Here is a 25,886-nt window from a genome sequence, read left to right on the forward strand (position 1 = left end):
TCATGCCTCTATAAGCAAGTTAACTACTGAGCTAAGAGGACACCAACGTGGGCCAACCACTAGTCTCAGGAGCTCTACTTCTACGCTCCGGACCTACGGGCAGTTGCGGCTGTGGCTGGAACTACAAGGCCCAGAATTCCAGCGCGCACGCGCGCTGCCATTGTGATGCTCCTTTCCCGGTAACTCGCCCTCTCAGGCAAACCTGAAGATAGCGGCAATTCTCCGGTGGGGGGCGGAGACGCTCTCTGCCTGACTCTCCGCCCCCGTCGTGATAGGCAATGGGACCAGCCAACCGACCTGGCGGGTTCGGGTCGTGCTCTCCAATCAGCACCTGCGGCGGAGAGGTGGGCGTGCGCACTGGCAGGGCAGGTGGGCTAGGCTGTGTCGGGTTGCGAAGGGGGAGAATAACGTCGGGTCGGGTCAGCGGGCGCTGCAGTAGTCGCCGCAGCGGCGATGGGAGCGGTGGGGACGAGGCGGCGGCGGCGGCGGCAGGAGGAGGAGCAGGGGCTGGCACAAGAGCAGCGGCTGGGGGCGGCCAGCAGCAGCATTAACAGCAGCCGCAGCCGCCGCCGCCGCCAGTAAACGCGGACGGTACCCGAGGGGACTACCCAGCCGGCCGGCCCTCGAAGCCGCGCTCGGCTCCCGCCGCAGTCGGCGGCGGGGGATGGGCAGGCGGCGGCGGTCCCGCCTGCTGAGGGTTGATCCCTGTCGGTCCTGGTCCTGAGCTGGATCCGAGCCCTCCGCCCGAAATCCCTGCGTCCGCCACGGCCCAGGTAGGACACACCCCCCCGAACCCCCGGGGCGCCTCTGGGGTGCCCCGGGCCCCGCCCTCCCCCAGTCCTGACCCCCTCCTCCAGCCGCACCCCTCGCGGAGTGACCGACCCTGGTGCGGAGGGGAAGGGTACCAGAGTCTCCTCGGTAGCTGCCCACGCCCTGGGCTTGTGCCAGACCTAGTCACTCCACCTCGGAGACAGTCTGCTTCTACACCGTTTACCCGAAGGCTTGTGCCCTGTTTCCCGAGAGCCTTTCGGTGTCTTGACTGAACTTGGAGGGTCACGAAGCTTCGTCTGTTTCTCTCTCTGTAGGTGACCCATATATTGCTTGTATTTATGCAGCTTCTGGTACCAGGGCTGAGCACAGAGGGTTCTCAGGATACACTGAGCGCTTCTTTCGCACCCCGCCTCCCCAAATATAATAGAAGGAGGCATGGGACTATGCAGTCTGTTTGCTGTGTAGTAACGACAATGAAGGCCATGACTTTCTGGTACTTAAGGTGCAAAGTAATGACCTGAAGGATTTGCCTGCCATTTGCCTGGACTGAGATGATGTTGACACCCTGGGTGCTGTGGGAGGGACAAAAGACTCCACACGTTTGTACTGTCAAATCAGAGAAGTAAATAATCCATTGGATGCCAGGATACTTTATCGCACAGTGAAGTTAATTTTGTTTCAGTCGTGGCTGCATTGGAGGTAAAAATGACATTGAGTTGTACTTTGCTTTGAATTAAAGTTGATAGGTGGCAGCAGTCCCGGTATTAACTCTTCTCATCCTTAGCTTTAGAAATTGTTCTTTAAACATGAGAGAGAGCAGTTTTCTTATAGTCTTTGTATTATGTAAAGATGTTTTGGTATTCAGTAGAAATTGAGATTTTGAAATCCAAAAAAACTGAAATACACGAGGATCACATTATTATGAATGGGCGCATGTACACATACACGCAGGGAGAATCCACTCTGTGTTTTGTTAATGTGTGTTCTGAGCCATTAATAACAGTTGCATTGGTTTCTAAACACTGATTTGCCAGAATAGACCACAAAGAAAGATGTGTTTGCTGTTTTCTTTTGGCTCAGTAGAATAATGTTCTCTTTGGGGGGAAAGGAGAGATGGGAGATTGATTTTAAAGTATTGAGGGAATTGAATGTTATGTATTTCTTATAAAGAAACAGTAATGTTGACAAATATTACTAATATGACTAATCTTGAAGAACTAACTCTAGAAATTTTTCAAATAATAAGTGTACTCATTTCCATGGCATATTGTGATCCATTCAAATTGAAAACATACCAAAAGGAACCTTTAATTTAGAAAGTTATGTTTTCCTGTATGATGTATCTTGATCAAGGCACTGAAAGGGATGTCTGAAGCATGCTTATAAAGGAAAGTTTCTCATTCTTTTATGATAGAATGTTAGGAAATGTTTTTTTCTCTTTCAGTTTTAGAAACATAAAAGAAATTGAAGTCCCTAGCTTCATTAATTTAATTTATAATATCAAATTGAAATAAATCTGATCTTCAGTAAGGAGCTAAAAATAATAGATCTTTCTTATGCTCTTGTACTGTGGTTAATACATAATTTAGTAAATTCTCTATTGTACTATATATGATTTCAGATTTTGTGTCTTTTTTTTTGACTTAAAAAATACTGATTATTTTAATGCCTCAGGAAATCTCCATGAGAACACGCTCATTTGCTTTAGCAAATTGAACTCAATTATAATAGGGCTTCAAATAGTTTTAAGTGTAGAGTTGGAAGTGAAGTTTGTATAATTTAGACAAATTTGAAAGTATTTTACCTCAAAAAAATAGGCTAAAAGGTGATAATTAGTGATAGATTGTTGGTTTTTCAATGTAAACAAATCTTACAGAGCTTAGTTCTCTATCATGGAATCTAACTTTGACAGGGGCAGTCAATTCTTTATATTTTATAACCTTAAAAAGTACTATATAGAGATGACAACTTGATTGCAACTTGTGAGAGACTTTGACCTGGAACCACCCAACTAAGACACTCTTAGATTCCTAATCCTCAGAAACTCTGTGAGTTAATGAATGTTTGTTGCCTAAAAACAAAAAGCAATGTATAACAAGGGAAAAATTTTAATGACCATTATTGAACTAGTGTGGGTTGAATTGATTCACGAAATAAAATAGCCTTTTAGAATTAATGGGAAATATAGCTTACATCCTTCCCCACTCTTAAAGAAGTCTCCTGTAGAAAAATTCTTTTATAGGTATGTGACAAACAACTTTACAATTTGGGCTTTATAATTTGAACTTTACAATTTAAGTTACTCAAAATGATTCTAGTCATGTATTCCTTTTTTTTTTTTTTCTCTCTTCTTGAGGTTTTTGAGAAATACTCAACATATAGCTGGAGTTGTGTCCGTTTATTTGATTAGTAATATTGCAGGATATCTTCAATGTATGAATTTTTGAAATTAAACATATTTATGCTATTTTACTTCCTTGTCGTCCTTTTTTTGTTGTTGTTATGCAGTGTATTGTAAATAATAGCGATGGCAGTGGTGGATTCGAACCCCCACCCCCCCTCCCCCCGCCCCACCTGAGGCTTCAGTGGATAGAATCCTTGTGTTGAAAATACTTTTATAACTTTTATTTGTAAATGTTCAGTGTTTTCAGGTTAAATGTCATACTTCCATGTTTGAGACAAGAGTCTTTAAGTCTGTATGAAAAAGTTGAGTTTTTTAGAGCTAACTTTTGAGCATATGAACAACACATATATAGTATTGCCACTCAGAAGTTACTTTCTTCCTTGGGGTGCCTGGGTGGCTCAATCTTTTGAGCGTTGGACTCTGATTTCAGCTCAGGTTGTGATCCCAAGTTGTGGGATCAAGCCCCGTGTCAGGCTCTGCTTGGTCATGGAGCCTGTGTGCAATTCTCTCTCCCTCTCTCTCTCTTTCTCCTTCTCCTTCTCTGCCTCTCTCCCCTGCCCCTTGCACTCTTTCTCTCTCTCTCTTTCTCGAAAAAAAAAAAAGTTTCTGTCTTCCTTAATATCTGGTGATCTTATTGTAGGTTTAAAATACAGGTTGAAGGGTGGCTGGCTGGTAGAGCATGTGACTCTTGATCTTGGGGTTGTGAGTTCAAATCCCACCTTGGGTGTAGAGATTACTTAAAAAAAATAAAAATCTCTAAAATACATACTGAAATTAAATTATTTACGTAATGTGAATGTCAGTTTTGCCAGAAAATTTCATCTTTTAAATCGGTGATTTTTAAGCAGATTTCTTGGTATATTTTCATTTATGTTTTATGACTATGGTAAACATAATTATTCTTCTCTTTGTGATTATTTTATATGTTCTTTTTTTTTTAATGGTTGTTAATTTTTAAGAGAGAAAGAGACAGAACACAAGCAGGGGAGGGTCAGAGAGAGAGGGAGACACAGAATCTGAAGCAGGCTTCCCGCTCTGAGCTGTCACCACAGAGCTGGACATGGGGCTTTAGCCCATAAACAGTGAGATAATGAGTGACCTGAGCTGAAGTCAGACGCTCAACTGACTGAGCCACCTAGGTGCCCCTGTTCTGTTTGTTTGCTTTTTTTTTAATGTTTGTTTATTTTGAAAGAGAGCACAAGCAGGGGAGGAGCAGAGAGAGATGGAGTGAGAGAGTCCCAAGCAGGCTCTGCACTGCCAGCACAGCGCCCTATGCAGAGGTGGAGCTCACAAACTGTGAGATCATGACCTCAGGTGAAATCAAGAGTTGGACTTGTATTGAATTTTTTTAATGATTTTTTTTTTAACCTTTGTATATGAGATCCTCGATGTTTTGGGATGTTGATAGTTCCTTTTTATTGTATTAAGAAATTCACTTTCACTTAGATTTAAACTTCCCATGGTAAAAAATTAAGTGTTATGGGGCACCTGGGTGGTTAAGTTCATTAAGCCTTCAAGTTCAGGTCAGGTCATGATCTCATGGTTCATGAGTTAGAGTCCTGCATCAGACTCTCTACTGTCAGCCTGCTTCCTATGCTCTCTCTCCGCCTCCCCCTCCCCCCTTATGTGTGAGCGCATGCTCTCTCTCTCTCTCTCTCTCTCAAAAATAAACATTACAAAAAATTAAGTGTTCTTTGAAAAGAATCTGAGGTGTTTTAGTGTCTTCTGAAGAATAGGAGGTGGTAGGGGAGCCTGGGTGGCTTAGTTAGTTAAGCATCCGACTTCAGCTCAGGTCATGATCTCATGGTTTGTGGGTTCAAGCCCCGAGTTGGGTTCTACGCAGACAGCTCAGAGCGTGGATGGAGGCTGCTTCAGATTCTGTGTCTCACTTTCTCTCTGCCCCTTCCCTTTTCTCTGTCCTTCCCCTTCTCTCTGTCCCTCCCCTTCTCTCTGCCCCTCCCTGAGTTCTCTCCCTCTCTCTCAAAAATAAAGAAGTAAAGATTAAAAAAAAAAAAAAAAAGAATGGGAGGTGGTAGCTTTTCACTGTCTCTGGTAAGCTTTCAGGATTTAACTGTGTTTTAGGAATCAGCATTTTTGTTTTATAGAAAGTTTGCACCTTAATGAAAATAAGAATTGGTATTTTTAAATGTTTGAAATAGAAAATTTATTTGCCATTATATGTATTTTTACCAGAATGCTTTTTATCATTTTTTTTTTAATATAGAAGTGTATGGTTGGTACAAAATGTTACTTTAGTTTCATATGTACACAACTTATATGTAACACTATGCCCACCACAAGTGTACCTACCATATGTCACCATACAGTGCTATTATAGTACCATTGCCTATATTTCCTATGCTGTACCCTTTATTCCCATGACTTATTCATTCCATAACTGGAAGCCTGTACCTCCCACTCCCCTTTACCCATTTTGCCCCCTGCCCTTGGCAACCCTCAGTTTGTTCTTTGTATTTATGGGTCTGTTAATGCTTTTTGTTTGTTCATTTGTTTTGTTTTTTAGATTCCATATATAAGTGAAATAATATGGTATTTGTCCTTTTCTGTCTGACTAATTTCACTTAGCAAAATACCCCTTAGGTCCATCATGTTGTCACAAATGCCAAGATCTCATTGTTTTTTGTGGCTAAAATATTCTGTTGTGTATATATACCACTTCTTTATCCATTCATCAATGGATGGACACTTGGTTGCTTCCTTTTATCATTTTTTTACATTTGTCTTCTTTCTGCAGTTTCAAGATAATTGCCTTTTTAAAAAAGTGATTTCACATTGTTTTCCTTGTCTTATTCATTTAAATACTGTATTTTGTTAATATTTGACATTTAGTTTTATACATGTTATATATTATATATTAAGTTGGAAAGACCCTCTTTCTTACTTTCTTTGATCCATTAAGGGCCTAGTTTCTAAAATACTTCAGAAATGGTTTTATCAACATTTTGCAATGACCAATGAGGCAGAGATGAAGGGAGGAAGTAGGAAAAAATGAATAGCTAAAGAGACTCTTGCCTCTCATGAAATTTGATTTGAAAAAATCATCTAGAAGCTAATTCATATGGTAGATAGTAAACTAGATTAGGACTTCATTTCTGCTGTGCTTGTTTAGCACTTAGAAAATCCAACATGTCCAAGACAAAAGTCAGCCCTCTTTTAAGTGCTTTAGTTCTACAAATGAAGGTATTATTATTTAATCAGTTGCCCAAGCTCAAAAATCTCATTATGTATGTATATATTTTGGTTTCCTTTTTCCCCTGGTTCTACCTGCACAGAATCTCTCCTTTTTATTTCTATTGTAACTACCTTAACGTAGCCTCTTTTCACTTCATTACCTCTCCTTAAACATGTGGCAGCTCTGAACCTCATTATCTCTCCTTGGAACTATTGTAATAGCCTCATCCATTTGTTCATTAAATATTTGTTCAGCATCTATTGTGTTACTATGCTAGGGGTTAGAGATTTGGCAGTGAAAAGGACAAAAATGATGTCACTTCTGGAGCTTAACAATATAATGGAGGCAGTCTGTTATAGAATAAGGAATTCTAAGTGTTCCAAGTATCATGAAGGGAAAATGCAGACTACTGGGTGAACATATTACCAGACAGAACTAACAGTCTGGGGAGTGGGTTCAGGGAAGTAGTCTTCTGTTTTGTCACCCACAGTTTATTCTCCATATGCCAGCAGATTCAGAGGTTAGTAGATATATTACAGCTATAAGCTGTTAAGTAATTAAAAATAATAATTTATTTTTAATAAGCTTTTTAAATAAAAAAATTTAATAAGAATTAAATGTTCACACAGCTTTTGAAACAGCTTCAGACAAATGCTTTCAGAACACCAGAGCATTTGAAAAATTTGGTTCTACAGAGTCTGTCCACCTCTCTGTACAGTATGAGTATCTACTTTGGGTTTTCTCAGGCTTCAGTTGCTTGAGTACTGACAGAATTCCTATGTTATGTTTCACATTCTGTGTTTGAACCTCCGAAATGAGGACTAGGCATTACCAGTAGGAGGGTATGTATGGTTACAAAAAAGAAGTCTTCCAGGTAAGTAACTGTCTCTCTGTGGCTAGAATCTAACAGTTTATAGGTGACTTATTTTTTTTTATTTAAAAAAATTGTTTTTAATGTTTTTATTTATTTTTTTGAGACAGAGAGAGACAGAGCATGAGTGGGAAAGGGGCAGAGAGAGAGAGGGAGACACAGAATCTGAAGCAGGCTCCAGGCTCTGAGCTGTCAGCACAGAGCCCGACATAGGGCTCCAGCTCACAGACTGTGAGATCATGACCTGAGCAGAAGTCAGACAGTTAACCGACTGAGCCACCCAGGCGCCCCTATAGGTGACTTATTAAATATACAAGTAATTAGGATATAATTTGGATATCTTTGTAAGTTTAAAAATATGTAATGCATTTGCAATCAGAGAAAAAAAAAAAGTCTCTTACCATATTCTGGCACCTAATTTTGGTTTAGAAAATAAAGTTACTAGAGCCATTAACCTCTACATTAATAAATGCTTGAGTGGGAGAGAGCCAAAGCATAAGAGACTCTTAAAAACTGAGAGCAAACTGAGGGCTGATGGGGAGTGGGAGGGAGGGGAGAGGGGGTGGTGGGTATTGAGGAGGGCACCTGTTGGGATGAGCACTGGGTGTTGTATGGAAACCAATTTGACAATAAATTTCATATATTTAAAAAAAAAAATAAACATTAAAAAAATAAAAAATGCTTACACAGCAAATGAATACAAACTGTTAATTATGCATCAGGATGCAATTTGAGTGTATTCTAATTTTTACTGTAACATATCATAGTACTTTACTTAACTCCTTTTTGCCTCAGTTTTGCTATTTTGAAAAAGGAAAATTAATATACTTATAATTAAAATGGAGATCATTACAGAGAAGTTTCTGTATTGATTTTTTTCCCTTTGTCTTAGTGGGAAGATCATAGACCTATAATGCTTTGTTTGGTTGATATAGCTACAGAAGATTTTACCAAAGGAACGGTCTTGTTCAGTGTTTTCATTACAATCTGGCCATGTAAGTTACACTGTACTTTCTTTAGGGAAAGGATTTGCTTATGTGTTGTTAGTGTTGTAGCCAGGGAGAAGAGAACTAGATTGTTTACACTTTTATCCTGTTGTCAGTAATTGTAACTACTGACTTGTAAAGTTTGTCTTTAATAGGTATTTTACTTTCTTGAATATATTTATTGAACCCAGAGAGTTTCCATGCTGCTAGAAGTGTAATTTACCTCCTGTGAAAGTTTAAAAGGAACATTTGAAGTATGAATGGTGACTAAATATTCTTTTCCTTTTGCTATCAGCAAATAGCATTAATCACAAATCTTTATCTGTTTTTAATAGCCCTTTAGAGAGGCTCTGGCCAAAAATCTTTGGGGTAAAACAAAAACAAAATCCCATGAGATTTATCCTATTCTTGACTGTTATTTCTGTTCTTTACATTAATATTATTAAGTGTCTTGAAAAACTTAGCTGTTGTGTACCTCTGTAAACTTGCATCTCTCTCTCACCTTGTTTAAAAACATAATTGAGAGGCTCCTGGGTGGCTTGGTCAGTTGAGCATCTGACTCTTGATTTTGGTTCAGGTTATGATCTCACAGTTTGTGGATTTGAGCCCTTAGTTGGGCTCTGCACTGACAGTGTGAATCTTCCTTGGGATTCTCTCTCTCCCTCTCTCTCTGTCCTAACCCCCCTTTGTGTTCTCTCTCTCTCAAAATAAATACATAAACTTTTTAAACAACAAAAAAACCGAGGGGGGAGGGGCAGAGACGAAGGGGGCATAAGATCTGAATTGGGCTCTGCACTGACAGCGGAGAGCCCAATGTGGGGCTCGAACTGACAAACCAGGAGATGGTGACTCGAACTGAAGTTGGGTGCTTAGCTGACTGAGCTGGACACCCCGAGATTATTTTTTATAATGTGAAAAATATATTGTTTTGACTTTTGAGATAGGAGGTAGCCACTCTGCATCATACTATATTTTAATCTATTTTTGGAATACAGATTATGTATTCTACCTGTTTATATAATAGATCAGGATTACTTTGAAAGCATCTGGTCTTTTACTCTAATAATAGGAGGTGTTTGATAAATGTTTTTTTTTATCAAATTTGAAAAAATTTAAGACCTTTTTTTCTTTAGATTTTTTTTTCCCCCTAGCATGGAATCCCTCTGGGCCCAATGAGTGTATCTAGAAATTAAAATATCTACTAAAAGTGGAAAGAAACTTTATATAAGACAGTATGGTTACAGTAACTGACAACAAAATAAAAGTGTAAACAGTCTGTTCTTTCCTTCTGGGACTCCAGTTACATTACATGTTTTAGGCTTTTTGATGTTATCCCATAACTGACTGATGATCTGTTGGTTGGGTTTCTTTTTCTCTGTATGTTTCATTTTGGATAGTTTTGTTTTTTTTTTTTTTTTTTCTCTTCTCTGTCTTCCAGTTTATAATCCCTTCTTTTACAGTAGCTAATCTGGTGTTAATCCTATCCAGTGTTGTTGTTGTTTTAATGTTTATTTATTTATTTTTGAGAGAGAGGGAGAGAACACAAATAGGGGAGGGGCAGAGTAAGAGGGAAGCAGAATCTGAAGCAGGCCCCAGGCTCTGAGCTGTCAGTGCACAGCCAGACTCAGAGCTTGAACTCATGAACTGTGAGATCATGACCCTGAGCCGAAGTCAGACACTTAACCGACTGAGCCACCCAGGTGCTCCCCCCTCCCCCCCCCTTTTTTTTTTTTTTATCTCAGATATATACTTTTAATGTCTAAAAGTCCTTGTCTACCACTTCTATTTCTGGGTCTGTTTTTACTTTTCTTTCCTCCTTTCTGTCCTTCCTGTCGTTCCTTTTTTTTTTTTTTTTAATTAAAGTGTATTTGATACACAATGAATGTTACGTTCGTTTCAGGTGTGTAGAGTACAGTGCTAAGATAAGACTAGAGTTATGTATGCTGTGCTCACCACAAGTGTAGCTCCCATTTGTTACCATGCAATGCTATTACAATACCATTGGCTGTATTTCCTGTGCTTAACCTTTCATCTCCGTGATTTATTCACTCCATTAACTAGAAGTCTATACCTCTTAATCTCCTTCACCCATTTTGCCCATCCCACCACGGCCCTCCCCTGTGGCAGTCACCAGTTTGTTCTTTGTATTTGTGCATCTACTTTTTTTGTTGTTCATTTGTTTTTATTTGTTTTAGATTCCACATATAAGTGAAATCATATGGTATTAGTCTTCCTCTGACTTATTTCACAGACCTTCTAGGTCCATATGACAAATGGCAAGATCTCATTCTTTTACGGCTGAGTAATAGTCCACATTCCATATATATTCCATAATATGTAACTTCTGTTTTATTCATTCATCTCTCTCTCTCTCTTTTTTTTTTTTTTCTTTGAGAAAGCGAGAGAGAGAGCATGTGTGCAAGTGGGGGAGGGGAAGAGGGGAGAGAGGGAGAGAGAGAGAAGCTTAAGCAGGCTTCACACCCAGCATAAAATCATGACTGGAGCAGAAATCAAGAGTCGGACGCTTAACCAGTTGAGCCACCTGGATGCCCCTATTTATTCATCTCTTGATGGGCACTTAGTTTGCTTCCGTATCTTGGCTATTATACATAATGCTGCAGTAAACACAGGAGTGCATATAGCATTTTGAATTAGTGTTTTCATTGGATAAATACCTAGTAGTAGAATTACTGGATCACATGGTATTTCTAGTTTTTTGAGGAACGTGCATACTGCTTTCCGTAGTGGCTCTATGCATTTGCTTACCATCAATAGTGTAAGAGAGTTCCTTTTTCTCCACATCCTTGCTAACACTTGTTATTTCTTATCTTTTTGATGCTAGCACACTGACAGGTGTAAGGTGATATCTCATTGTGCTTTTAATTTTCATGTCCCTAATAATTAATGATGTTGAACATGTTTTCATGTATCTGTTGGCCATCTGTATGTATGTCTTTACTGGAAAAATGCCTATTTGGGGCCTCTGCGCATTTTAAAATTGGATTCTTTGGATTTTTTTTTTTTTCTGTTGAGTTGTGTAAGTTGTTTATACATTTTGGATATTAACCACTTATCAGATATATTATTTGCAAATAGCTTCTTCCATTCAGTTGGTTACGCTTTCGGTTTTGTTGATGGTTTCCTTCACTATGCAAAAGCTTTTTATTTTGGTGTAGTCCCAATAGTTTGTTTTTGCTTTCCTGCAGAGATCTATCTAGAAAAATGTTGCTAATGCTAATGTCAGAGAGATTACTGCCCATGTTTTCTTCTAGGATTTTATGGTTTCAGGTCTCACTGTTAGGTCTTTAATCCACTTTGAGTTCATTTTTGCGTATGGTATAAGAAAGTGGTCCAGTTTCATTGTTTTGCATGTAGCTGTCTAATTTTCCTAGCACCATTTATTGAAGAGACTGTCTTTTCTCCATTGTATAATCTTGCCTCCTTTGTTGTAGATTAATTGACTATAAATGTGTGGTTTTATTTCTGGGTTCTCTTTTCTGTTTCATTTATCTATGTGTCTGTTTTGATGATTCAGCTTTGTAGTAGATCTGGAAATCTGGGATTGTGATACCTTCAGCTTTGTTCTTCTTTCTTCAGAATGCTTTGACTTGGGTTTGTTTTTATTGATTGATATTTCCTTTTTTCATCCCTGGTAATTTGTTTGAGTGCCAGACATTATGATTTTACATTGTTACGTGCTGGATTTTTTTTTTTTTTTTTGTATTCCTTTAAATATTGGGGAGTTTGTTTTGGGATAGTTATTTGAAAATACTTTGATGCATCCAAGGCTCTGAATGTTTTTGAAGGTCTTTTTCACTCTGTCTGGTGAGTATGCAAACTATTCATAGCCTTATTTGAGCATCAAAGATTGTTCTGCCTGCCCCTTTCCAGTGGTTTGAACTTGGCTTTGATCACTTCACTTCCTTACACAGGTGCATTGATAAGTACTTAGCCAGAATCTCAAGGAGAATTCTCTCTAGATATCCACAGCTCATTCTTTGTGCTGATATCTCCTCTCCAGTGTTTTGTTTTGCCTTGACCTCCCCAGAACTCTGAATTTTGTCTCCTTAACTCAGTGAGATTTCTGGTCTTTGTTTGGGTTCCCCATCCCTGTACTGTGGCCTGGAAATTCTCTCCAGGTAGTGAGTTGGGGGCACTTGTAAGGCTAACTTTATTTCCCTTTTTCTCATGGATCCCTATTCTGTAGTGCTTATTGTCAATAGTGTCTAAAAACCATGTTTCATATATTTTGTCCTTTTTTCTAGTTGTTTAATGTGGTAGGGTAAATCTGGTCCCTGTCACTTTATTGTGGCCAGGAGCTGCAGTCACCTGGTGAGTATATTTAAATTTCAAACAAAGAGGAGTCATATTTCACAGTTATGCTGTCATTAGAAATTTATGTATTATCTTTATGCCCAAATATAGCTTCAAAGATATCTTCTATGCCCTTTAGACACATTATAAGCTTCTGATGATTAATTCTAGCACTCTTCTCATTGGGATTAAAATTGTAGTAAAAATAATTTTCCAACACTCTGTTCAAGAGCAGAATCTAACATAAACTGTATATGGCACTATGTATAAAAACCATGCTGTTATTTATTTTGTGAATTATCTAGCTTCCCCTCCAAATAGGAGGATATCTAGTTATAGATATATAGCTACACACACACACACACACACACACACACACACACACACACACATAGTTATATAGTTATATAGTTAGTTATACAGTCTATCTAGATAATAATAGTTATAACTGAACTTTGTTTCCTTTTGCTTTATATCCATCCCCTTATACGAAGTCCCTTAGTGGCTCCCCTTTGCTGAAATAGAATAAAGTTCATTTTCTTCCTAGCATGATTTTTATAGTCTGAACTCAGTTTACCTTTCATGTCTATGTATTCTTTCTCTATGATCAGAATTCTTTTAGACTAATCTTAGTCCATGTAGACAACTGTACGTGTTCATTTTTCCATGCACTTGTGTGTTTTGTTCATTTCCATTTATGTGCCTTTGCTTAGCTCCTCAGTCAGTTAGCTTTTGCCTTCAAACAAACCACCCCAAAGTTCAGAGGGTAACACAATTTGTTAGTTAAATATTCTGTGGATTGGCCGTTTGGGTCCAACTGCATGTTCTTTTTTGGTCTTGTCTGGGCTCATGTATGCGAGGCATTGTGCTAGCTTGGGTTTCTTCACAATTTGGGTTCCAAAACAAGCACTAGAGGGCTAGTTGAGAGCATAAATGCTTTTCAAGCTTCTGGGTCATGTTTGCTAGTGTTCTGTTGGTCAAAGCAAGTCACAGGGCCAACCTCAGTTTCCAGGGTAAAGAAACTCTACCTCTTTGTGGGAGATGCAGCAAGGTCACATTGTAAAAAGATATGTATACAGGAGTGGGAGGAATTTGTGGTTATTTTGCAGTCTACTGAACCATCATCATAAATCCTGTCCACCTCCTCTGAGAAACTTTGTATAATCATCCTATCTCATGTAAACCTCTAGCATTTCTGATTTGTCATTTGTACTTGGCCCTTACAGTTTGATGTTGATTAACTTTTTGTATTTTTTACCTTTTAAATCCAGAGAATTACTGTTACTTTCTGTTTTTGCATTATGTATTCTATTTTAAAGAATAATTTGGAAATAATTATTTATGTTTTCTTCTTTCCTTGCTTGTAAATTAATTAAGGGCAAAACCATGCATTACACTTCTACCTACTCTTCTGTGTATTTATAACAATTCATTGAATGACTATTTTCAAATCAACTCTCAATTACTTGTTTGAGGATGACTTAATTTCACTCAGCTGTATAGAATGTGAAAGAAGTTGTATTCATTCTTCCAATAATTAAACATTTATTGAAAGATTGTTCTGTGGTAGGTATTATGCTAGATACTAAGTACAAAGATGAGAAGAATTCTGCTCTTGACCTCAAGAAATTTATAGCATTGTAAATTATGTATGTGCTTATAAGCCTGCTTCTTTACTCTGAACCTAGATTTCTGCCCTATGACCAACTCATAGGTTAGCTGGCTTTTCACTATTGCATAGATGGAACAGTCTCCTGCTGTCTGTCACACTGCTAGATGATTGTTGCCTAATCTATTCTGTGCCTAGCTTCCTTGCCTCTGGTTTATATGACTATTATCTTTTGCTGTTTTCATTTACTTATTTTTTTTAACATTTATTTTTGAGAGGCGGGGGAGGGGCAGAGAGAGGAGAGAGGGAGACACAGAATCCGAAGCACGCTCCAGGCTCTGAGACATAGGGCTTGAACTCTGTAGCCATGAGATCATGACGTGAGTCGAAGTGGGACACTTAACCAACTGCGTGCCCCGGTGTCCCTCCTGCTTTTTTTTTTTTTTATAAGACATATTAATCATAGACTACGTAAAACATTGGTGTGAAATTTAATATTACTATAAATGGTCAAGAAATAGAACATTACCTGCATCTCAGAAGCCCCTTCCTGATCTTATTCCCTTATACCCCAAAGGAATCTATTCTCGTGACTTTTGTAAAAAATCATGTCCTTGCTTTTCTTTATAGACTTACTACCTATGTTTGCATCCCTATTTAACATAATTTAGTTTTGCTTATTTTTGAACTTAATATAAAAGGATTTATATTGGGGGGGGCACCTGGGTGGCTCAGTTGGTTAGGCAATGGACTCTTGATTTCAGCTCAGGTCATGATCTCATAGTTCATGGGATCAAGCCCCTGCATCAGGCTTCGCGCTGACAGCACGGAGCCTGCTTGGGATTCTCTCTTTCCCACTCTCCCTCTCTGGCTTGCATGTTCCCTCTCTCTCTCTCTCTCTCTCTCTCAAAATAAATAAATAAGTTTAAAAAAAGGATCTATATTGTATGATTTTTTTCAATGTTGTTTGTGAGACTTGTTCTAGTAGTTCAGTGTCACAGTCGTTTATTTTTGGTTTAGTATAGTTTTTGTGGTAGGTAGAAAATGATCCCTTGAAGATATTGGTGCCCTAATCCCTGAAACCTGTGACTGTATTACCCTTAAACTTTATGTATTTATTTTGAGACAGAGAAAGAGAGAGCAAGGGAAGGGTAGAGAGAGAGGGAGACCGAGAATCCCAAGCAGGCTCTGCACTGCTAGCACAGAGCCTGACTTGGGTCTCAATCCCACAACTGTGAGATGATGATCTGAGATGGAATCAAGAGTCTGACCCCTAACTGACTGAGCCACCCAGGTGCCCTGTGAATGTGTTACCTTATTTGTCAGAAGGCACTTTGCAGATGTGATTAAGTTAAGGCTTTTGAAGATTATCTTTGATTATCCAGGTTGGTTCAGTGTAATCACAAGGGACCTTAGAAGAGGGAGACATATATAAAGAGACATGATGTTTGAAGCAGAGCTCAGAGAGAAAGATTTGAAGATGCTGTACAACTAGGTTGGAAGATGCAGGATGGGTCCGTGACCCAAAGCATACCGGCAGCTTCTAGAAGCTGGAAAAGACAGGAAAAAGTATACTCCCCTAGAGCCTCCATTACAAGCATAGCCTTACTGACACCTTGATTTTAGCCCCATTTGAAGCCTGGACTTTTGATTTCTACAATTGTAAGATTATAAATTTGCATTGTTTTGCCAATAAATTTGTGGTAATTTGTTACAGTAGCAGTAGGAAACTAATGCTTTCTTTCTTTCTTTCTTTCTTTCTTTCTTTCTTTCTTTCTTTCTTTCTTTCTTAACTATATGACTATATACTACACTTTATCCATTCTTCTCTTACTGGACATTTGAGTTGTTTTTTGTTTTGGCGTTTATGGATGGTGTGGCTATGAACATATTTGTGTATGTTTCCTGGGGCTCATGAGAGAAGAGTATTTTTAGGATATATACCTGGGAAGAGAGTTATTGGGTCACGAGGTATGCACATTTTCAGCTTTACTTAGAACTATTTCCAGAGTACATTCCTACCAATGGTTTATGAGAGTCTAAGTTTTTATTTTTAAATAATTTCTTCTTTGATAGTCACTATGATAATGCTTCCTTCCTTTATGTGGGCGGGTTCTCAAAATTTGCTTCAAGTCAAGACACATTTAGGAACTAATTTATACTTTTTCTAATTTAGAAATAGTAGGTGGCATTGGTTTATTTTTATTCCCTTTTTGATCAACCAATTTTCGCTTAACCTTAAAAGCAAGATTATAACAATGCAAATGCTGTAATTTAATTTGTAATCATAGTTGTAGAGTAATATTTTTCTCTTGCTGGCAAAAACATTTTTGTATGAATTTGCTAAGTAGTAGTTGTATAATGGGTTTAAATTCAAGGCCTCTATGCAAACATGGTAATTTCTGTTCATCAGCATTCAAGCAGCACAGGGACTGCTTTGGACAGTAGTATGTCTGTTAATGTGACTGTTTCTTCTTTTGGTTAAGAAGCATACACAATGATTTGTTAAGTAATCATGGCCATTTATTGAGCACACTTAGTATGCCAGGCATTGTGATAAATAGTTTACATATATCATATATTGTCACTTTTAATCCTGAGATAGCCACCATTGTTACCTGTTTTTTTTTAGATGAGGAAATTGAGCATGGAAAAGTTAAGTAATGGGCCTTAGATTACACAACCAGGATTTGAATCTAGGTAGTTTGGTCTTCATGTCTATTTTTTGAGAAGTCTCTGGACTTAGAACACAATAAACTCACTGCAGTATTGTGTTAATTTCTCTTATAGGGAGTTCTCTTCATTTGGTGTGGTTTGGTCTAGCTTATGTTTATAGAATTATTATAGGATTTTTTATCCATTTGCCATTGTTCCTCTTATTCTTATTTTCATTTTCCTTTTATTTCTCCTTTTCTTCGCATCTTTCTGTTATATTTGTGTATGTGAATCTGTATAACTTTTAAATTATAGTTTGTTTCCTCATTTTCGTTTTGTTAATTAATTTCATCAAATATCTATTTTTTTTTTTTAATTTTTTTTTTTCAACGTTTATTTATTTTTGGGACAGAGAGAGACAGAGCATGAACGGGGGAGGGGCAGAGAGAGAGAGGGAGACACAGAATCGGAAACAGGCTCCAGGCTCTGAGCCATCAGCCCAGAGCCCGATGCGGGGCTCGAACTCACGGACCGCGAGATCGTGACCTGGCTGAAGTCGGACGCTTAACCGACTGCGCCACCCAGGCGCCCCAAATATCTATTTTTTTAAAATACACTTTTGTGTTAAAAATTTTTTTTAAATGTTTATTTTTGAGAGAGAGAGAAAGAGACAAGAGTGTGAGCAGGTGAGGGGCAGAGAGAGAGGGAGACACAGAAATTGAAGCAGGCTCCAGGCTCTGAGCTGTGCACACAGCCTGATGTGGGGCTTGAATTCGTGAGTGATGAGATCATGAACTAAGCCAGAGTCGGACATTCAGCCAACTGAGCCACCCAGGCACCCCTCAAATGTCTCTTGATTAACTGCAAAGTTTATATATTTTTTTATTATGGCAGAGGGTATGTGATTATGATATGGTTTTCATCTTTAAGGGATTTATAATCTAGGGGATTGTCAGTGTTTGCTTATTAATTTGTTGGCTGTTTCTTCTCAGTCTTTTTCTATCTAACACGTTTCAAGTGATTTTTCACCACATGTTATTTTACAAATCGAATATCCATTTAATATGTTTTGTTCATATTTCATCATCTTTGGGTCTGTTTTGGCAACATCTTCAGATTTATCCTCATTGACTGAATTCATTAGTATGCTGTTTACTCTATTAGGATCTAGGTCATTAAGGTCACCTAGGTTATTCTAGGTCATGAATATTATTAAGGAGGAAATTTTTAATTTTTCTCTTGCAGTATCTAGTTTTCTTGCATCAAGATTGATTATTTTTAAGTTATTAGTGTTACTGAAAAATGAATTCCAATTATTTGCAGCCAAATTACATTCACTGTTTAGATATAATTAGTGATGTGGAATCAGAAAGAACTATTGCCCCATACCATTGAAGGCTGGTGTGTCACTTATTTATTGCTGCATAACAGATTACCCAAAACTTAGTGTTTTGGAATAACAACATTTATTATTTTACAGTGTCTTTAGGTCAAGATTTTGGGTGTGAGTCAGGTAGGTACTCTGTTTTAGGGTCAGTCACAGGCTGCAGTCAGGATAGGCTGTAGTTGTCACATGGCTCAGCTGGGGAAGGATCTGTTTCTTTGCTTAGTCCGATGGTTGGCATTGATTCAGTTCCTTTGGAGTGGTTGAACTAAGGGCCTCAGCTCTCTGCTATAGCTCTTGGTACCAGTTATAAATGGAATCATATAATTTTGCTAGCGAGGGCTATCCTCAGTTCTTTGCCATGTTGGGCCTTTCTTGGGAGGCAACATGGCAGCTTGCCTCATCAGAGCACCAAGTGGGAAGGGCCAAAGAGAAAGAATGTGAGCAAGGTAGACGTCTTTAGTAATATATTTGGGAAGCAACCTATCACTTTTGTTATATTCTATTCATTAGCGGCAAGTTACTAGGTTTTTTTTGTTGTTGTTAAAAAATTTGTTTTAATGTTTATTTATTTTTGAGACAGAGAGAGACAGAGTATGAGTAGGGGAGGAGCAGAGAGAGGGAGTCACAGGCTCCAGACTCCGAGCTGTCAGCACAGAGCCCAATGTGGGGCTCGAACTCACGAACCGTGAGATCATGACCTAAGCCAAAGTCGGATGCTTAACCAACTGAACCACCCAGGCACCCCAAGTCATTAGATTTCGCCTACACTCAAGGAGGGATCAAAAGCGTGAGATGAGAGATCATTGGGAGCCATTTTAGAAGCAGTACAAGTAGTACATCTTGGTAGCTTATAAGACTCTAGGTGTTTTCTGTAGGGTTCAGTTCCTAATTGGAACAGGTGTATTCTTAGATTTATTTCAGTGTTCTGTGAAGGACTCCACACAGGGTATCATTTTGTTCCATGATATTTCCATTGGTAACTTAGAGTGAGACCATGAAAATTATTTGGATTTTGTAGTTATATCTGAGGGGTAACTAGTAATCATTTAAAAAAATTTTTTTTACTGTGGTAGAATACACATAAGATTTACCATTTTAACCATTTCTAAGTGGACAAATTCAGTGCCATTACATACCTTAACACTGTTGTGCCACCAGAACTTTTTCATCTTCCCAAAATGAAATTCCGTATCCAAACAGTAAATCAACACTATCCCCTCCTTGTAGCTCTTAGCAACCCACCAGACAGAAACTACTTTTCTGAATTTGCCTACCTAGGTATCTATTATAAATGGAACCATAAATATGACCTTTTGTGATGGGCTTATTTAACTTAGCATAATGTCTTCAAGGTTCATTCATGTTGTAGTATGTTTGAGAATTTCCTTCCTTTTTAAGATTGAATAATACTCCATTATATGTATGTACTACATTTTGTTTATCCATTAGTCTGTCACTTGGGATGGAGACTTGGGTACTTCCACCTCTTGGCTATTGTGAATAGTGTTGCTATGAACAATGGTGTGCAAATGTCTTTTTGACTCCTTACTTTGAATTCTTTTGGCTATATACTCAGATGTGGAATTATTTAATCATATTTTTAATTCTATGCTTAATTTTGAGGGTGACCTCCAATAATGTTTTCTGTAGTGGCTGCACCATTTTAAGTTAATATCAGCAATGCACAGGGGTTCCAGTTTCTTTTCATCTTTGCCAGCAGTTGTGTGTGTGTGTGTGTGTGTGTGTGTTTATAATTGTCATTCTAATGGGTATAAAGTGGTTAGTGGTTGGATTTGTGTTTCCCTAATGATTAATGATGTTGAGTATCTTTTAATGTACTTGCCATTTGCATATTTTCTTTGGAAAAATATCTATTCAGGTTGTTTGCCTATTTAAAAACATTGTTTTGTTGTTGAGTTGTAGTTCTTTATATACTGTAGATATTTAACCCATTATCAGATATGATTTGCAGATATTTTTTTCCCATTCCATTGCCTTTTCATTCTGTTGATAGCATCCTTTGATTCACAAAAGTTTTTAATTTTTATGAAATCCAATTTATCTGTTTTTTCTTTTGTTTTGATATTATAGTCAAGATATCATTGCCAGATCCAATGTTGTGAAGCTTTTCCCCTATGTAGTCTTCTAAGAGTTGTATAGTTTTTTTTAACTCTATTTTCAGTAAATTTTTGCATATGATTATAAAGTAAGCATTTAAAAAAGATTGTCCTTTCCCCATGGAATAGTTTTGACACCTTTGTTGAAAATCATTTGACCATATATGTAAGGGTTAAAATTTTTAACTTTTAAAAATAGTGTTTCCCTTCTTATTGTAAAAATATGTATTTGGTGTAGTAAATTTACAGAAGAGGAATACTCCTTAAAATAATCCTATTATATAGAACTATATAATTTGTTAATAGTTAATTTGTTAATTTGTTAATAGTTGGTAAATATCAATCAGGTTCTTTATTTTATTTTTTTAAGAGTGTATTTATTTTTCAGAGAGAGAGAGAGAGAGAGAGAGAGGGATGGACACAGAATCGGAAGCAGGCTCCAGACTCTGAGCTGTTAGTTTAGAGCCCTACTTGGGGGGAGCAGGGCTTAAACCCACGAGTAAGATCATGACTTGAGCTGAAGTTGGACGCTCAACCAACTGAGCCACCGAGGCACCCCAATGCAGGTTTTTTCTATACATAATTTATGTATACACTATTAAAAATACAAATGGGATTATATATATATCTATCTATGTATATAGATAGATAGATATGTATATATCTATATATACTGTTTTATAACTCTTTAACTTGAAGCATAAAGAATTTTTCATGTTTAAATATTTTACAAGTTACTTTTTTTTTAATGTTCATTTACTTATTTTTGAGAGAGGGAGAGAGGAGGAGAGAGAGAGAGGGAGAGAGAGTGAGTGTGGGGGAGGGGCAGAGGGGGAAACAGAATCCTAAGCAGGCTCTGTGGGGGGGCTGGAAACCATGAATGATGAGATCATGACGTTAGCCACAATCAAGGGCCAGACGCTCAACTGAATGAGCCAACCAACTGCCCCAACAAGTTACTTTTTAAGTTTATTTTTTTATTTTCAATTAATTTAAATATGCATGTAAAGTTTAATGATTCTCTGCACTTTATTATAGAAAAGAACAGTTTTCTTTCCTCACCGTCTGCCCTGTTTACAACTCTGCAGAAGTACTCATTTGAACACTTTTTCCTGATTTTTTCATTGTTTACCTCTATATCTTAAACTGATGTGCTTGTATTGCTACTGATTAATTTTTATTAAAATTTTTTTTTAATGTTAATTTTTAAGAGAGAGGGACAGAGTGTGAGCAGTGGAGGGGCAGAGAGAGAGGGAGACACAGAATCTGAAGCAGGCTCCAGGGGTCAAGCTGTCAGCACAGAGTCCAATGCAGGGCTCGAACCCATGAACCAAGAGATCATGACCCGAACTGAAGTCAGGTGCTCAACCAACTGAACCACCCAGGCGCCCCTAACTTTTAAATTTTAGTTATAATATATAGGCTTTTTTCTATGGAAGATGGGAATTTTATTTTTTTCACTGCTTATCTCATTCCTACCACAGTTAAGTCCTATTTTTTCAGTAATGTTATATCTTAATTTTGATTACGTCAATATTCAGACTTTATTTTGACTCTGTAAATGCTTTGACGTGTAGGTGAAATTTGCTATCTATACAGATATAAATAGAGATAATGGTATCTTTTCTTCTCTACACTGTTATTTTTGTTTATTTTTTCCTAGAGCTTATAATTGTTGTTTTTGTTTGTGTGTTTGGTTGGTTAGTTTCCTAATCACTAATTCAGTCCCAAATTTTCCTCAATTTGTACAGGTCTCCTCTTAATGTATTCAGGTTCATTTAGGTATTCTATCAATAGCATCATCTTTGAGAACTCTTTCCTGGAGCCATTCTTGTCCTACAGGCTAGGAACTGTGACTTACTCATCTTAGTGTTTCCACAGTTTTTGGCAGGGTCCTCATCAAATGTTTATTGAAAGGATGATTAGTAAAAGTTTGTAGAATTAGTAAAAGATTGTAGAATTTTAAAAAATGTTTACTTATTCGGGCAAGAGAAATAAAAGCAAAAACAAACTATTCAGATTACATCAAAATAAAACGTCTGTGCACAGTGAAGGGAACAGTCAAGAAAACTAAAACGCAACCTACCAAATAGGAGAAGGTAATTGCAAAGGACATATCTAATAAAGGGTTAATATCCAAAATATATAAAGAACTGATACAATTCAACACCCAAAAAGCAAATAATCCTATTAAAAAATGGGCAGAAGATGTGAGTAGACATTTCTCCAAAGAAGACATACAGATGACCAACAGACATATGAAAAATTATTCAGTATCACTTATCATCAGGGAAATGCAAATCAAAACTGCAATGAGATATCACCTCACATCTGTCAGAATGGCTAAAATAAAAAAACACAAGAAACAACAAGTGATGGCGAGGATATGGAGAAAAAGGAACCCCCTTGCACTGTTGGTAGGAATGCAAACTGGTACAGACGCTCTGGAAAACACTATGGAAATTCTTCAAAAAATTACAAATAGAACTACCCCACAATCCAGGAATTGCACTACTCGGTATTTATCCCCCAAATACAAAATCACTAATTCAGAGGGGTACATGCACCTCTATATTTACTGTAGCATTATTTACAATAGCTAAACTATGGAAACAGCCCAAGTGTCTGTCGATAGATGAATGGGTAAAGAAGATACGTATGCACACACGTGTGCACACACATAGTGGAATGTTACTCAGCCATAAAAAAGAATGAATTCTTGCCATTTACAACAGTATGGATGGAGCTAGAGAGTATTATGTTAAGCGAAATATGTCAGTCAGGGAAAGACAGATATCATATGGTCTCAGTTGTATGTGGAATTTAAGAAAAAAAAACAACCACAAATGAGCAAAGGAAAAGAAAGACAAACCAAGAAACAGACTCTTATCTAAGTGGATGGGGGAATAGGTAATGGGGATTAAAGAGTACACTTCTCGTGATTAAAAAAAACTACAAAATGGCATATTAGAAAACATTATAAAACAAAAATGGAACTCTAAAAAAAGTTTACTCATTCACATAACTTTGTATACCATAAGTCTGGATTATTAATAGGGAAAAATATATATCTCTATAACATAATTTAGCTGTTCTCAAACTCTGGTTTCAGGACGTCTGTCTTACTAATCTTAAAATTTTTTAAGGACCCGGGGCGCCTGGGTGGCGCAGTCGGTTAAGCATCCGACTTCAGCCAGGTCACGATCTCGCAGTCCGTGAGTTCGAGCCCCGCGTCAGGCTCTGGGCTGATGGCTCAGAGCCTGGAGCCTGTTTCCGATTCTGTGTCTCCCTCTCTCTCTGCCCCTCCCCCGTTCATGCTCTGTCTCTCTCTGTGCCAAAAATAAATAAACGTTGAAAAAAAAAAAATTAAAAAAAAAAATTTTTTTTGAGGACCCTAAAGAGTTTGTTTTTTTAATCATAGATTTATATGTAATGGTATTTACTGTATTAAGATTAAAATATATTTTAAATTTATTTATTTTAAAATAATAAAACTGTTGCATGTTAACTATTTTCCAAAACAGAAAAGCAAGTTGATGAAATAAATGGCATTCTTTTATGTTTTTTTAAGTTTCTTCAATATCTGGCATGATAGAAGACAGCTGGATTCTCATACTTCTGTGTTCATTCTCTTACAATATGTTGCTTTGGTTGAAGTATATAAAGAAAATGTGGCCTCATACAGAGACACAGTTGTAAAAGGGAGGAATATTTTACTAGCCTTTTTAGATTGTAGATTTTCTTTTTATAAATTAGAAAAATTTTTAAACTTTTTAAAAAAGTTTATTTATTTTGAGAGAGAGAGAATCAACAGGAGAGGGGCAGATGGGGGCGGGGGGAATCAGAGAATCCAAAGTGGGGTTCTCGCTGACAGCAGAGAGCCTGACGTGGTATTCAGACTCACAAACCGTGAGATCATGACCTGAGCTGAAACCGAGAGTCCGACACTTAACCAAATGAGCCATCCAGGCACCCTGCTGTATATTCCCTGCTTTCAAGCATAGCGAGATTCTAGGCATATCTTTTACATACTCTGCCGTAGTTTTAGAAGTAGTCATTTGTCCAAGGAGCTTTCATTCTTTTTATTTTGTTTTCAAAGTTTATAAATAAATAAAATTTATTTTGAGAGTGAGAGAGAAGGAATGTGAGTGGGGGAGGGGTAGGGAGAGAGGAAGAGGAGAGAGAGAGAAAGTAAGAGAGAGAGAGAGAGAGAGAGAGAGAGAGAGAGAGAGAGAATGAATCCCAAGCAGGCTTCCCGCTGTCATCAGAGCCTGATGTGGGCCTCAGACTCACAAACCATGAGATCACGACCTGAGCCGAAATCTAGAGTCAGATGCTTAATCAACTGAGCTGCCCAGACACCCCTCAGTCTTTTTTGTTTTGGGTGTGGCGGGGAGGAAAATGGTATTTGGTACCCTCAGTCTGGATACTAATGGATGTTTAATGAGACTGTTCTTTGTTGCTTCTAGGACTGCTCATGGTTAGTTGTGAAGTACATAATTAAGTAAAGATCATATTTTTTCATATTTTCTTCATTATAAGATTTCAGGATTTTTACTTCTTTGACTTCTGTATTTATATCTCTTTTTGCGTAAAATGTTGATTCCTAGTGGCTTAATGTAATCAGTTATTTGCTGTGTTCTGCAGTATATCTATAATAGTTTTAAAATAATGTAATTGATATTGTAATAATATAACTACTAAAGGCTGTTTTAACATTTCTTTGTGGTTCTTTTATTCCTTTAGAATAGGGAATGTACAATCAAATTACTGTATTTTAGAGCCACAAACTTGGTAAAACAGTAGGTTATTGGTTTCAGTCTGTTTTAAATTTTTTGAGGTTGTGTAAAATTTTTGATATTTGGCTCTTTTTTTCTTTTTAAATTTAATTTTGTCTTAAAATTTTTTTTTAATGTTTTATTTATTTTTTAAGAGAGAGAGACAGAGAAAAAGTGGGGGAGGAGCAGAGAGAGAGGGAGACACAGAATCAGAAGCAGTCTCCAGGCTCTGAGCTGTCAGCAACAGATCCCGATGCAGGGCTTGAACTTGTGAATTGCAAGATCATGACCAGAGCTGAAGTCGAAGACTTAACTGACTGAGCCACCCAGGTGCCCCGAATTATATCTTTTAATTGTCTTGAAGGAAGAGGCCGTCACTGAATATCTGAACCAAATGCTTTTTCATGTCTCTCTGTGCAAGGAAGAGCTATGAGGCTTAAGAGTTCTGGGATCAGTGAAGTGAGACTATTTAGGAAGTGGTTGAACTTTTGTTATGCACATGTGGTTATGGAGTGTCACTGTTGATTGGTTGACTTTTTAAAAATGTTTGTTTATTTTGAGAGAGAGAGAGTGTGCGTGTGCGCACACACGCACACACACCCACACACCCACACACCCACACACCCACACACCCACACACACGAGCAGGGCAGGGGCAGAGAGTGAGGGAGAGAGAGAGAATCCTAGAAGAAGGCTCTGTGCTGAACACAGGGCTCGATATCGTGAACCATGAGATCATGACCTGAGCCGAAATCCAGAGCCAGACCCTTAACCAACTGAGCCACCCAGGCATCCCCTAAT

At 37.8% G+C, this 25,886-nt stretch overlaps 1 protein-coding gene across 2 annotated transcripts in view; it reads left to right on the top strand.

Annotated features, from left to right (window-relative positions):
- The first annotated feature begins 255 nt into the window (after positions 1–255).
- Positions 256–25,886, top strand: part of TTBK2 (tau tubulin kinase 2) — a 166,055-nt gene continuing 140,424 nt past the window's right edge. The window contains exon 1 of one of the 2 annotated variants that reach the window (XM_045448015.1): positions 256–344. The gene's annotated coding sequence lies outside the window, so the exon portion shown is untranslated. The other variant, XM_045448014.1, reaches the window with a different exon arrangement.

Source organism: Leopardus geoffroyi, chromosome B3 (assembly GCF_018350155.1).
Source record: "Leopardus geoffroyi isolate Oge1 chromosome B3, O.geoffroyi_Oge1_pat1.0, whole genome shotgun sequence".
Taxonomy (NCBI): domain Eukaryota; kingdom Metazoa; phylum Chordata; class Mammalia; order Carnivora; family Felidae; genus Leopardus; species Leopardus geoffroyi.